General features: G+C 41.8%; 1 protein-coding gene across 4 annotated transcripts in view; it reads left to right on the top strand.

The window, feature by feature from the left end:
* PAN3 (poly(A) specific ribonuclease subunit PAN3) overlaps nt 1–12,677 on the top strand; it is a 123,321-nt gene that overhangs the window by 52,992 nt on the left and 57,652 nt on the right. The gene's annotated exons all lie outside the window — the stretch shown is intronic.

Here is a 12,677-nt window from a genome sequence, read left to right as displayed (position 1 = left end):
TGTTTGATATTTGTTTTCCAAATTGGGATAGGAAGACAAAGATATTTTCTTAAAACCGGGCAATGGATCAGTGGTAAAGTTAGAATCAGAGTTCTGTAGATATCACGTAATTTTTTCCACCCACTAAACTTAAGTAGTATGGTTGCTGGGGGCACACACATGGTTTATTAGTGCCAACACCTATGTATGAGTAGGAAGCAAAATGGTAGAACACCAATCTCCAAACTCAGCAGGACCTGGAGAGGTCAGGAAGAGTTATCAGCTGCTGCTTCTCTGATCAGCTTGCCATCTGTGCTGCTTTCATTCACGCTCCCCTCTGCACAGCTTGAGGGTACAGAAAAATAGCGTTTCTACAGATTGGAGAGGCAAAAGACTTCAGACACAAATCTTCTGACCAAGGTACAGCTGCCCTTTCTAAAATTGCTTGTCCTAAACTGTACTCAAGTGGGGTTGGTGTTACATCTTCCATAGCACTTGATTATTTGTGAGATTGAAATGAGAATGGTTTGGGCCTGCAGCAACAGGAAGGAAACTTGGATGATATAAGGAACAAAATTTAATGAATCCAAATTTGCATTGTACCTGCTGCATGGTTGAATTAGTCTTATACAGGATACATGAGTTTCTATTTAATACAGCCTAATTCGGAAGTCTTGGTTGAAGATACAGGATTTAAAAGCACATGCATGGAAGAATGGAAAAAAATTACAAGTGCTGAAGCAAGAAAGCATGAAAAAGAATGGGAAAAGAAGTTGACAACCCATGGAAAATGTATCAAATGGGGAAATGAGTAGAAAGAGACTGTATGTACATTGTGGGAGCAAGGTTACCTATAGAGCCTTCTGGGTAGAGATGCGAAACTGAATTACAGCTTTAAAATTCATGAGAAAAATATTCTGCCTCTTACCTGCTTCTAGGGGTTGATCTGGTGGAGGCAGGGAGTGTGGTGGTGCCTTTGCACCTTGCCCTTCTCCCCACTTCAATTCCTCCTCCCCTGCTGATCCCAGGAGCTAAGAGCCCAATCTTGCTAGAGTTGAGCTGCGTGGCCTGTCTTCCACAGCCAGATGGGCAACCAGGAACAGCTGCCATTTCCTGCCACCCTCAGAGGCCAGGCAGGGACCCAATCCTGACCTCACGCGCCCTTTCCAAACTCCTGGCTCCGCAACTGTGTATTTTTAAAGCTTTGAACTTGTGGGTGGCAATTATTTCTCTTTGCTTGCAGAAATTGAAGAGAGATTTATCCTTTTTAAAATAAAAGCATTAAATGTAAAATTGCAAAAAAACCAGTAGTAATTAAGAAAGTTTTGGTATCTGAAGCTACCTTTAAACTATAAAGTAACAGTTTAAAGGGGGCACTAAGGTGCATGGTTGACAACCCAGAAGTCACAAGTTCAAGGCCATAGCAGAAGCGTTCATGCATGGCATGTCAGATTCCAGCAAGTCTGCCAATTCTGCTAAGTACCTTGTCACAAGGACACAAAAAAGGAAGGAAAGGAAAGCATTTTGAAGCCATAGCTCAGGTTGGTTTTGAATTTCTAACTTAGTGTGTACATATTCCACAAATAAGATTGAGTCCTTTAGTAGCATTCTGAAATACACTATTTAGAAATACATTTGGCCTAGGGACAAAAATTACACACAAACTGGTTTAAGTGATTAGAAACTAGTTTAAACCTGTAACAGAACAGAAGTTCAGTGTACATAAACTGCTTTCAAAATGGCCTAAAAACCAGTTGAAGATGAACTTTTTTGGATGCAGTATCAGATTTAACAGATTTGAGTCAAACTGGTTTATGGAACTTTGTCCCAAACCCCTTCCTGGTTCAAGTTAACAGTCGGACCCCCAGCATCCCAGGATGTTTTGCAGCCCTGGGCTATGCTGTACCCCCATCTACTGGTCTGGGTTAGTGCAGGCCTCCCCTGCCTTTTCCAAATGAAAACTGAAAGTCAGTTCAGTTGGTTATCAGTTCAACCTACGCAGCTTAGACGAAGCTGCCTAGATTGAATCAATTCTGCCTTCAGTTTTTTGCCTGTCTGTACTTAGCCTCGCAGGTTTGAAAACAGTATGTAGACCAGGCCTAGAATAATGACAGTAAGAACTAGCAGGTAGTTAGGGCAGTTAAGGCTTACTGGAGAAGTTGAAAGCCTCTCCTAAATCTCAAATTCTTTGTTTTAACCTTTTAATTGCCAGGAGAAGCTCATAATTGCAAATTTAAGTAATGAAAATATAGGATGTAGGGGAAAAAGGTATTAGGCTAAGCTGACACGTGCATTCTGATAGATGTAGCATTTATATTCTCATGTTGAAGATGCAAGGCTGTTGAAGATCAGCAGTTACTAAAAGGAAAGTAAGATAATGTTTCAATCTTATAGTTGGCTTATAAGTTTTTGCTAGGTTGTAAGGTTCACATTCTTGTTCAAAGGACTGAACATTTAAAAACATTATTTAGAATGTGGAAAGAGGTTTCATTTTATTTGGGAAATGAATACAGGGCATCATTAATGTTTTTCTGTGGTCAGAAAAGTGACTCAAATATAACAGAACCTTATTTATCATATACAACTTTGAACATACAAGAATCTGATCTATTTTATGCTGTGTTTTCCCAGTGCAAGCATTGCAGAGGTAACACAGCTGGGGGGAAGTGACCTGAATTAAGTTTTTTCTTGGTATCAAAAGTATTACTAAGTTTGCTTTTGGGGGTTAAATTCCACCTGCAGGAACACTTTTTACAACACTTTTTACTCTGGACTAGTCAATTTATTCTAAAGACAGTTACTCTAATTAATGTAGGAGTCCTGTGTATGCTGTCATGGTTTGTTTCATTTCAGGGTGGTGCCTGTTCAGTACAAACCAGTTCCCCTGCCACCTAGTGGCCAGTTACTATGATCACACCTATTTTGGGCAGCCAGCTGAGAGAAATGGTTGGTTGTATGTCTACTCCCTACCGCTACTGCAGAGAAAACTCCACTGCAAATTACTCTGGAGTAAAAGTGTTGTACAAGACACCTAATGCTACTTTATTTAAATTCACTTTTATACATACAATAAATAAGACATATTATTATCTGATCACACTCTGCACATTGCAGTTGTATTAAATACTGGTTTTGTATACCTTTATAAAAGTACGGGTTTAAATTTGTGGATCAGTTAGAGCTACATGTATAATCATGTAGGGTTTTTGTAAGGGAGACTTGTTGGCATAAAATGCGTTTTGGACAAAAAGTAGTTTTTGTTGTCTTTTTTTACTTGAAGACATTATTTGAACCATTTTGTTTTGGAAATGTGGAAACGAAATGTTTGACTCTTGAAAATCTTCAGTTGTTTGGCTGAAACTATTTGTTTAATTCACAATTAATTTGGAAAATAGAGGTGCTTATATCTTTGGTTGACCCAAAACTGTTTTTATGACAAATAATGACCAACAAAATCTGTTACCTCTAATCAGATTACCTAGAAATGATCCAAAAGAACAGCAGTTTAATTCTAATATGGTGGTTGTCTAAAAATGAAATTAGTAGAATTTATTAATGCACTAGATTTGCTGATGGTTGCCATTAACCAGATTTAAGAGGGCATAAATGGGAAAACAAGGAAAGGACAGATGTTTTTGTGTTTAAAGTCCCTTAGCTACCTCCAATCTCTAGCTAGCTGCTCTGACATTCCAGAATGTATCTTTCCCTGATGTCATAGTTATTAAGAACCCCAACTAGACTAGAATAGTACTGTATAGTGGTTTGAGTGAGTGAAGTTCATTCTGTAGCTCATCTGTCAGTTTTATTTTGTTTTAAATTCCTGTCTGTTTTGGAATAGAAAAGCCATTTTGAAAACTATGGTGTAAAACTAGAAAAAGAGAGAGGGAAAGAACTGCCTCTGAATAGGTTGGATACAGTTTGGTGGTGGTTTTTGTGACCTTACAGGATTATGAAGCAATTTAGGATGTCAGATCAGATCAGCATGACTTTGGAGGTGCAGGAGAACATAAAAAGAAAACAAAAAGGCTTGTCTCCAGTCTTTAGCCTGGTAAGTATATTGGCACATATTTATGACATAAGTAAAATGTACTTGCTTTGGGTTTTGACTTTGATCTGGTAGGATGTGTGAATGGAGCTAACGTAACTATGTAGTATACCAGGCAGGCACTTAAAATACATGCTGATTCTACTGCTACTACACAGTTGTATGTGTAGTATATGTGATAGGGTACAAATTGAGTTATTTCTTTAATACCCGTGGCAGCGGATTTGTTTATAGGTTGAATATCATTGCCTGTATTCTGGTCTAGAATTGCACAAAGTAATGACTAATTCCTTGGTGTACAGAGTTTGTGGTGGCTGTTCCCATACCACCATAATTACATTTATCAGAGAAACACAAGAGTGGAAGCTCTGTAGATCTTCAAGTCCTGTTCACTGTGATTAGACAGCCATATAATAAACATTTGCTTAAAATCAGTCTTTGGAGCGCTAAACCTTCATTAGCTTTTGTTGATGTTTGTTTTATTTACACTTCTATTAATGACTGGCTGTGTGCACATGCTAAAATTTTGATTCTCTTGATCGCTGCGCCTGTGGCCACATGCAGATGTTCAGTTTTTACCAGGAGAATCATTCCCCTGGTAGATGCTAGAAGAGTACAGACATTTGCACTCTTTCTCCTGGACCAAAAGTGGGGGTTCTGGCAGAAAAAATAAGCTGACTCCAACCAAGGAGAAGCCAGCCCTGGGGGAGTATTTCTTGGGAGAATGAACGTTTATACATTTTCTCCTGGATTAACTCCTGAGGACAAAGAGGAGTGGAGCTGGGGGGAAAGGTTCCCGTTCCATCCCAAGACCAAGGTAATCCCAGTCAGGAGATGGTGTGGGGGCAGCTGCTCCTGCCTCTCCTCTAGCCCAGGAGGGAAGGGAAAGGGAGAAGTTGCTCCCTGCTGTTCCTTACTCTTTGGAGACTGTGGTGTGATAAACAGGCAGAGTGTTTTGCTGCACTGCTCTGGCTCCCATGTACTGGGAGCCAAGCAAAGGTAGCAGGACTGCAAATTTTCTACCAACTTTTTTCACAGGAGTCCCTAGAATGAGAGGTTGGAGTAGGGCAGCAGCCATCACTCCTTGCTTCTCTGCAGTCTCCAGTTTTAGGAAGAGGTGGGGGGCAGGACTGGGATGTAGGCTCAGGAGTAGTATTCTCAAGCCCAGTTCCCAGCCCCATTGTATTTTACATTGTTGGACCTGTCACCCACCTGGGTGCCATGAGGGGAGTGGAGGCAAGGGCAAGCTGGCTTGGCCAAGGACTGGGCTTAGGGAGGCTCTCCCAAGGGTACTAGGGCAAAGCATCCACTCTCTTCTCTCACCAGAGTCCCAGGTGTGTGAAGTGGGTGAAGCCTTTATTATGGGGCAGTGGAAGCCAAGCAGAGGGAGTGATACTGCCCCCTGCCTTTTTCTTGCATCAGAGTCCTGGAGTGAGAAGGGGTTCAGGGTTTGCTCCACTGCCCCTTATGCTCCCCTTTTAGAGATTGGGAGCAGAGCAGAGAAGCTGCTCATGGCTTCTCACACTGAGTTTTCCATCTCAGGCATGAGTAGGAGCTTTGTCCAAGTTCTGCCTTCCCTTCCCCGACTGGTCTGGGAGAAGAAGAGAACAGCAAGGCAAAGCCCCACAGCCCTTTCCCCAGCTGGTGACTTGAATGGCTTGGCGAAGGGGCTGGTGTGTTACCGTACTTCTGCCTTTCCCCTTATGGACCAGTCTGGGAGGGAGGAGAGCAGCTGCTGCACCCTGCCTCCTCTCCAAAGGACACTACGTGGCTTGAGGAAGAGGCTGGGAGCTTTTCCCTAGTGTTTCCTGCTGTGGGAGTGGTGGCAGCTGCTGCTTGCCCATTCCCCAGAGCCCAGTCTGGGAGAAGGCACAAGTAGTCTTTCCCCTCTTTGGGCAGTGAAGCAGGGACTAGGAGGAACAGAGAAGGTTCTGCCCCCCACATCTTCCCCAGATCAGGGGAGAAAGCTGGACTGCACAGACGGAATGTCTGTACGCTGTGTTTCCCAAAAAGATTTGTGCTAGAGGTGTACTGATACATCGGTCCAATGTTGAATCGGTACTGATATAAAGAAAACTGGCTGTATCAGACATCGGCCCAATGGAACCAGTAATTTGCAGCACTTGGCAATGAGGAGCAGAGCTGGCAGCGTGGAATGCTGCCTCTGGACTTACCAGCTGGTGTGGTGGATGGGGAGGAGGGAGGAAAGGGACATGGGGGAACAGATCAACACCCCCTGCAATGTTGGAGGGGGCAGGAGGAGAAGGAGGAGGGGTAGGTACTGCCCAGGCGGTGGGGGAGGGGACAGAACCACAGCTCTCCACTTCTCCTGCTGCTTGTCCCCCGGGAGGGCAGGGTGGGGGCATGCGCCCCTTGGATCTGTGTGGGGCAGAGTGGGCTGTGCAGGGCTCTTCTCAGCAGGGGCTGGTCTTAGAACAGGCTCCTGCAGTGCTGGGAGGATGCTGCATCCACCCCAAATTTCACTGCCACTCTGCTCCCAGCGCTGCTGTCACCACTGCCAGCTGCAGCCCCGGCTCAATGCCCTGCGTCCACCCACGTGCAGGGAAGAGCTGGGCTGTGCTGGGTGGCAGTGGTGCTGGGAGTGGTGCAGCAGCAAAATTTGGGGTGGATGCAGCACCCTCCCAGCACTGCCGGTGCTTGCTCCAAGCCCAGCTTCTGCCAAGAAGAGCCCTGCACAGCCCTGGCTGAGCCCACCCCACCCCACGCAAATCTGGGGGGTCACATGCCCCCCCGTGCCCTCCTGGGGTGCAAGCAGCAGCGAGAGCTGCCCCTTCCACCTCCATGAGCCTTTGCTCTGGCCCCCCCACCCCACCTAGGCAGTACCTGCCCCTGTCCCTGCCCCCTCCTCACCACAAGGGGGCATTGATCTGCTCCCCCATACCTCTTCCCTCCCCCCACCCCTTCTAGCACCCTGGACTTACCAGCCATATTGGAAATTGGATCGGTATCGGTCGATATGCCTTCTTAAATATCAGCTATTGGTATCGGCCCCAAAAATCTCTTATCAGTGCACCCCTAATTTCTACCGATGTAAATTCCAGAGAAATGTTATCTTTTATCACAGAGAAATGAGCATATTACTGCAGCTTACAATAAATGACAAGCAAGTCACAGGTTAGGAAGCACCATTCCACGCTTTTGCTCCAATAAGAGCAAATCTCCAACCAATTCCCAAAGCTGCTTCCTAAACCCCATTTCACATCTAGAAATAAGAAACCTCTTTCTACTCCTTCCTGCCTGCTTCCCCCTCCCCCCCAAACACACACTGTGCCCTCCCACTGTCCTTGCACACAGGAGAGAGCTCTCCCCAGTCTCCTAATATCTCTCCAAGTCCATACCTCCCACTGTTACAAAGGGTCACAGGCTCTTCCAAAAAACACATATATCCTTCCTCCCTCCCTCACAAACACCCAGTGTTAAAAGAACCATACCAGGTAAATAACAGAAAGACTATTCCTGCCAAAAGGGCACTCTTCAGCATAACCTTTTGTCAGCACCTCCTAAGGAGGCCTGTGAGCTCTGTTGGACCTCTAGGCTGTTGACTTATTACTTTGAGTTGTTTTTAAATAAATCAAGATAAAAGTTTGAAAATATACAGGCCAATTTATTCATGGGAATGAACACTAAGTAAAGAATGGTCTTGGGAGATGAGGCAGAGTTGGAACTTGAAAATCTTCATTTAGATTTCCTCCGGATCTTAGAAAAGCAACTTTAATCTTTGCTTCCAAGTCCAAAGGGATATTGAAGGTGAATTATTTAATGTTTGAGGCACTCTGACTCCATGCTGTTTTGACTGAAGAGAAGATGTACAAATGCCTGACAAAATAAGAATTTTCATTTCTCCCTTCTGAGCTGCGAATCCTTTAATTGAGAACTCCACACCCTACTAATGCATAAATGTTGTACATTGTTTTGTTGTGTAACCATTGAGCTCTTCCAGCTTGAATGCCTTGTCCTTTCCACTCCCCGCATAATTTTTTTTCATTATACTCGCTTCATAAAGCAGACTTCCTTCATGGTTTTGTCAATCTACTACCTATTTCGTATTGAAGATTCTTTTGAGTTGTTTGTTCTGTGGTACCCACAATAAATCAACTATTAGAACTATTTTACCTTGATTCCCTTCTATATTTTAAAAATCAAATCAGCCTTAGAAATATATGCCTTGAACTGAATAGTGATTTGATTTAATTATTACCCATTTCCCTCTTGATCCTATCCCCTGTTCAATTTTTTCCTAACTGTTGTGACTCAATTTTGACTGTAAGCTGTTTTAGAAGGGACTTCATGTGTGTGTTCTCACATACTTGCTACAGCTTTGCAAGTTACAGAACATGAAACACAAATACATAATGGTAATCAAATTATAGGGAGCAGACTAGACAGAAATGAGTAAACAAGATAAAGTATCAGAGGTCTTACCAGATGTGTAACTAATCCGTTTTGTAGTCTGGATGGTAGTGGCACATGGTGCAGGAACAGCCGGAGGTTTGCTGCTGCAGGGGGAGATGTCACCATTTTTCTTGTTGCTGACACTGCTGCCAATCAGCCATTCATGCATCTTAGAGTTGTTTTTTAAAAAAAAAAAAAAAGCGCTTTACTGGAAGCAGAAGCATATTATTTCGACCTGGCTCCACAGCATCAATATAGATCAGGTGCTTCAGTGGGGCTTCTTTGGCACTTTTATCTAATAGCTGATTCAATCAGCTATTAGATAAGTGCCCAAAAAAAAACCCCAACTAAAGCACACAATATATACGGATGTTGGGTGAGCTGGGTACAACTAACATGCTGCCGCTTCTGAACATATGCTGGTCTCAGTGTGGGACACACAAAGTTTTAAAGTAAAGCACCGTTGGGTGGTTTTTTTTTTAATGCAGCAGCAAAAGATGGTGACATTTTACCCTATAGCAGCAAATTTTTGGCTGCTGCTCCTGTGCTGGAGCTGCTGCAGGGAAGGTGCAGAGTTCAAGAAGTAGGAGATGGGACAGGACAGTGAGACAATCCCCCCCCCCGGTACTTCCCCTTAAGTAGTGCTTGGGGCTCGTGCCCTGCTTGCCCACCTATTGTTACAGGAGCTCACTATATTTGTTTAATGCAGTGCATAGAAAAATGCACAGGAAAACACTATGTTTAATCTACTGATTGTAGCACAAGCGGCAGTTGTGTTGTTCCTTTTGCTCTCTAATTGAGTTTTTTCAGAACTTTCTCTGTCATAGCAGAGTATATTTTTTATCCATATTCTTTTGATTACTGTCTCTTAGTTTCTCCAGCTAAATGGCTAGAGAATAAATTATTTTAACTTTTTTCCTTCTGCTTGCCCTTTTCTGAGCCTAGGTTATTTTTTTTTTTTCCATGTTATGTTGATTTTTAGTCCTTATTCTGCAGTGTTTAATCTGAAGCTAAGTGTTATTGAAAACAGTATATTGTGCAAGCTGCTACCTTGATCCTGTGTCTGCAAGATAATGTTTTTAATGGCAAGGGTTAGAAGCATAGATTATTTTCATGGATGGCTTACCATTTTATGAGGCCTTAATTTTGGTGCATACATAGCACCCTTGCCATATATGTAGCATAAATGTTACATGTAGAGGGAGCCTAAAGAATATTTTAGTTAAGCTTTGTATCTGGAAACTTGGTATAGTTGCACTTGGAAATCTACTGTGTTTATCCAAATCCAAGACAAATTTGAAGTTAAGACAGTTCACCAAAAATTAGATTCTGCACATAGAAAATATAAATTTTGTTATACTTTTTTTCCCATGTATAGCATCTAATTATTGCACTTGTGTCTGTAATTTGTCCCCCCCACCCCTTGCCCTCCTTCAGCTTGCCACCTGCCCCCTCCCACTTGCCTCACCTCTGCTGCTTGCCTGCACCCACCTACCCCTGTCTTCCCTTTCTCCCCATGCCACCACTTCTCGTGAGTTTTGGCTCCCAGTAAGACTTGGGGCAAAGAGCACGTGCTGGCTCTGGCTGCTACCCAGCCCAGCAGCAGTTGTTGTGGCAGCCAGGGATCAGAGCTAGGGCCAGAACTGCCACTGCCACACTTCTTCTTGGCTGAGTGGGGGCCAGTCAGCATGTGTTCTGTACCCTGGGTTGGAGTGGGACTGGACCTGGACCCAGACCTGCAGGGTAAGTGGAAGCAGTGTGGGGGTGGGGGACAGGCAGTGGGGTGGTGGCTTTGATTTGATCCTGGGTCAGGACTGTAGCTATTGTGTCAATTAATTACACTTAATTGAAGAAAAATCACTACTGAAGTACTGTACTGTAGTTGAAAGCTTATGAGTTTGGAAAATTATTTTTAAAAAGCTTTTGGAACTTCTGTGGTATGTTAGCTAAGCTGGCTCTAGCAACTAAACTTCAAATGCTTGGCCATAATAATATGATGGTGGTAAGAAACTTCCACTTGTTTGTGACCTTGTAGAGTGCTTAAACCATATCAGGATTTGAATGGTAATAATGTCTTTTCCTGGCATGTTATGGGCTCAGACTTTTTTCTGAATGTTTTTGATGCATGGTTTGACCGTTATCTGGCCTGTTGTGGGTTTTTGTTTGTTTGTTTAGTAATTGGAAACCTATTTAAATATGACCCTTAATACCCTTCTTTGGCCAGTGGGGAAAGTCATGATTGATATCACGTTCCTTTAAACTTGTACTTAGTTTAGATATTTTATTTAGATTAACATAAATATGCAAGGGGTAGAAATTGAAGGCATCAGAATATTACTTAATTTAAAATATTGCTTTGTTGATAAAACTGGTGTTGTGTGTTGGCAGACCAGAATTTGGGTTGTGTATGTTTACAGAATGCATTTAAAAGCTGAAGTTGGTACTGTTTCATAGAAAGTTATCAAATGGATTTAAAAAGGAAATTATGAAAGTGTTAATTTTAACTTTTGGAAGTTTTCTGTCTCTTGCCATCTGGAAATTTTGCTGATTAGATTTTCTTGACTCTTATTTAGTTGTTTGTTTGGTTTTTTTGCCTTTATTTTAGTCTGTGTGGTATGGTTTTCTTAATGTAAACATGATAGAGTTGTCATCACAGGATTATGAATGTACAGTGTTTGTGATCTGCTTTTAGTAGTGGAAGCTTGTTTCTTTTCTACTGCTATCCTGTCAGGTTTTTGAACTGATATATTTTTACATTTTATTCTGCACATTTTTCTTTACTGTTTTCTCAAACTGTCCAGATAATTTTGCCTGATGAATTGACAGCAGTAGTGTCATATTTGGGAACTCTGTTTTGCCTTAGTGCTTCCTCTTTCTTTAGTCTCATCACTGAACTGACCACATTGTCTTCTTTCTCAGTTGCCAGCAACAAATACCTTTCATTTTTTCAGGCTTTGTTTTATATTGTAGTGGCTTTCCTTAGCCAGATTTGGCCATCTCTTTAGGGCCACGGTGAACTTTAGATCTTTATTAGTTCAGGTATAGTAATGCATTTTCCTGCATTTGTTGACTGCTGTTTCATGTTTAGGCGCATGCACCCATTGATTGATAGATGATACAGTCAGATTATTTGCAATAAGAATTTATCCTGGTCATTTGACTGGTGTGGAATGCAATGAAAGTTCATTCTGGATCAATTGCAAAATAACCCCCATCAAATATTAATATAATATTTTGAGTATATTAATATTATACAACATATGATAACCTATGGTGATTCCACTGAGCACTATAGCAAAGCTGGCTGAGTGCTCAGTGAAATCGGGAGGTATCCATTTTAAATGAGCGCTATAGTGAAATAGCACTAACCGAAACTGCATTAAGCAGGGGTTGCCTGTAATCTTCAATTTAATCTGTTTTATAGTCGTCATTTCCCCCATTTCGATACATTTGCTATGAGTAACTCAAGTATCTTTCTTCCCTCCCTCCTCCCCGCACATCTGTGGAAAACCATATGACCTATGGATCTATTTTCTAAAATGTACAGATTTTTTTAAAACTTGAATCTGCTTAAAAACAATAAGGTCCACATTTGATCACTGTAGGTATTTTTTGGGAAGAATTATCTTGTCAGCACCCTGACTAATAAAGGTGTAAATTCTGCTGTTTTTTTTCCCTTTATAGTCTTGTCGCATTTATTCAGACAGCTGTGTGCAACATTGAACTTTATTTTACACACAAGAATCCTGAGGTTATACAAATTCATGTACATGGGATTCTTATTTTCACTCCCTTCTCTTAACTTTTGATTCACTGTTTTTTATAAATGGGTATTGATTAGTATGATTTTTGCTCACCAGTACTAGTTTGGTGTAAACTGTATAATTTTTTTTAAAAATGCAAATTAAAAACATTATTGTAAAGAGGAACTACCATTACTTTTAGAATGGTAATTAGCTGTACAATAGCTGCCTTATCCTATTGTAGCAACTTGCAACTCACTAAAAGTATTTGTTAAAGGTGCTATGCAAATGCAGTAAGAGAGAGGATGCAAACCTTAAAAAAAGGTGCAGACTTATTTCAAAAGGACAGAAATGACCTTTCTTTAGTAGAAGTGGTTCTTATAGCTTAAATTTGAAACTGTTTCTTAGTTTTGAGGTAAGTTCTCTGAAATAGTATAATGACAGTCTCTGCAGGAACAGCAGAGCTTTTCCCCTCACAAAGTTTCAATTCTCCAAAT

Source organism: Crocodylus siamensis, chromosome 1 (assembly GCF_052110815.1).
Source record: "Crocodylus siamensis isolate JL-2025a chromosome 1, ASM5211081v1, whole genome shotgun sequence".
NCBI lineage: Eukaryota > Metazoa > Chordata > Crocodylia > Crocodylidae > Crocodylus > Crocodylus siamensis.
The sequence above is the reverse complement of the archived record's forward strand: the minus strand, read 5'-3'. Positions and strand labels throughout refer to the sequence as shown.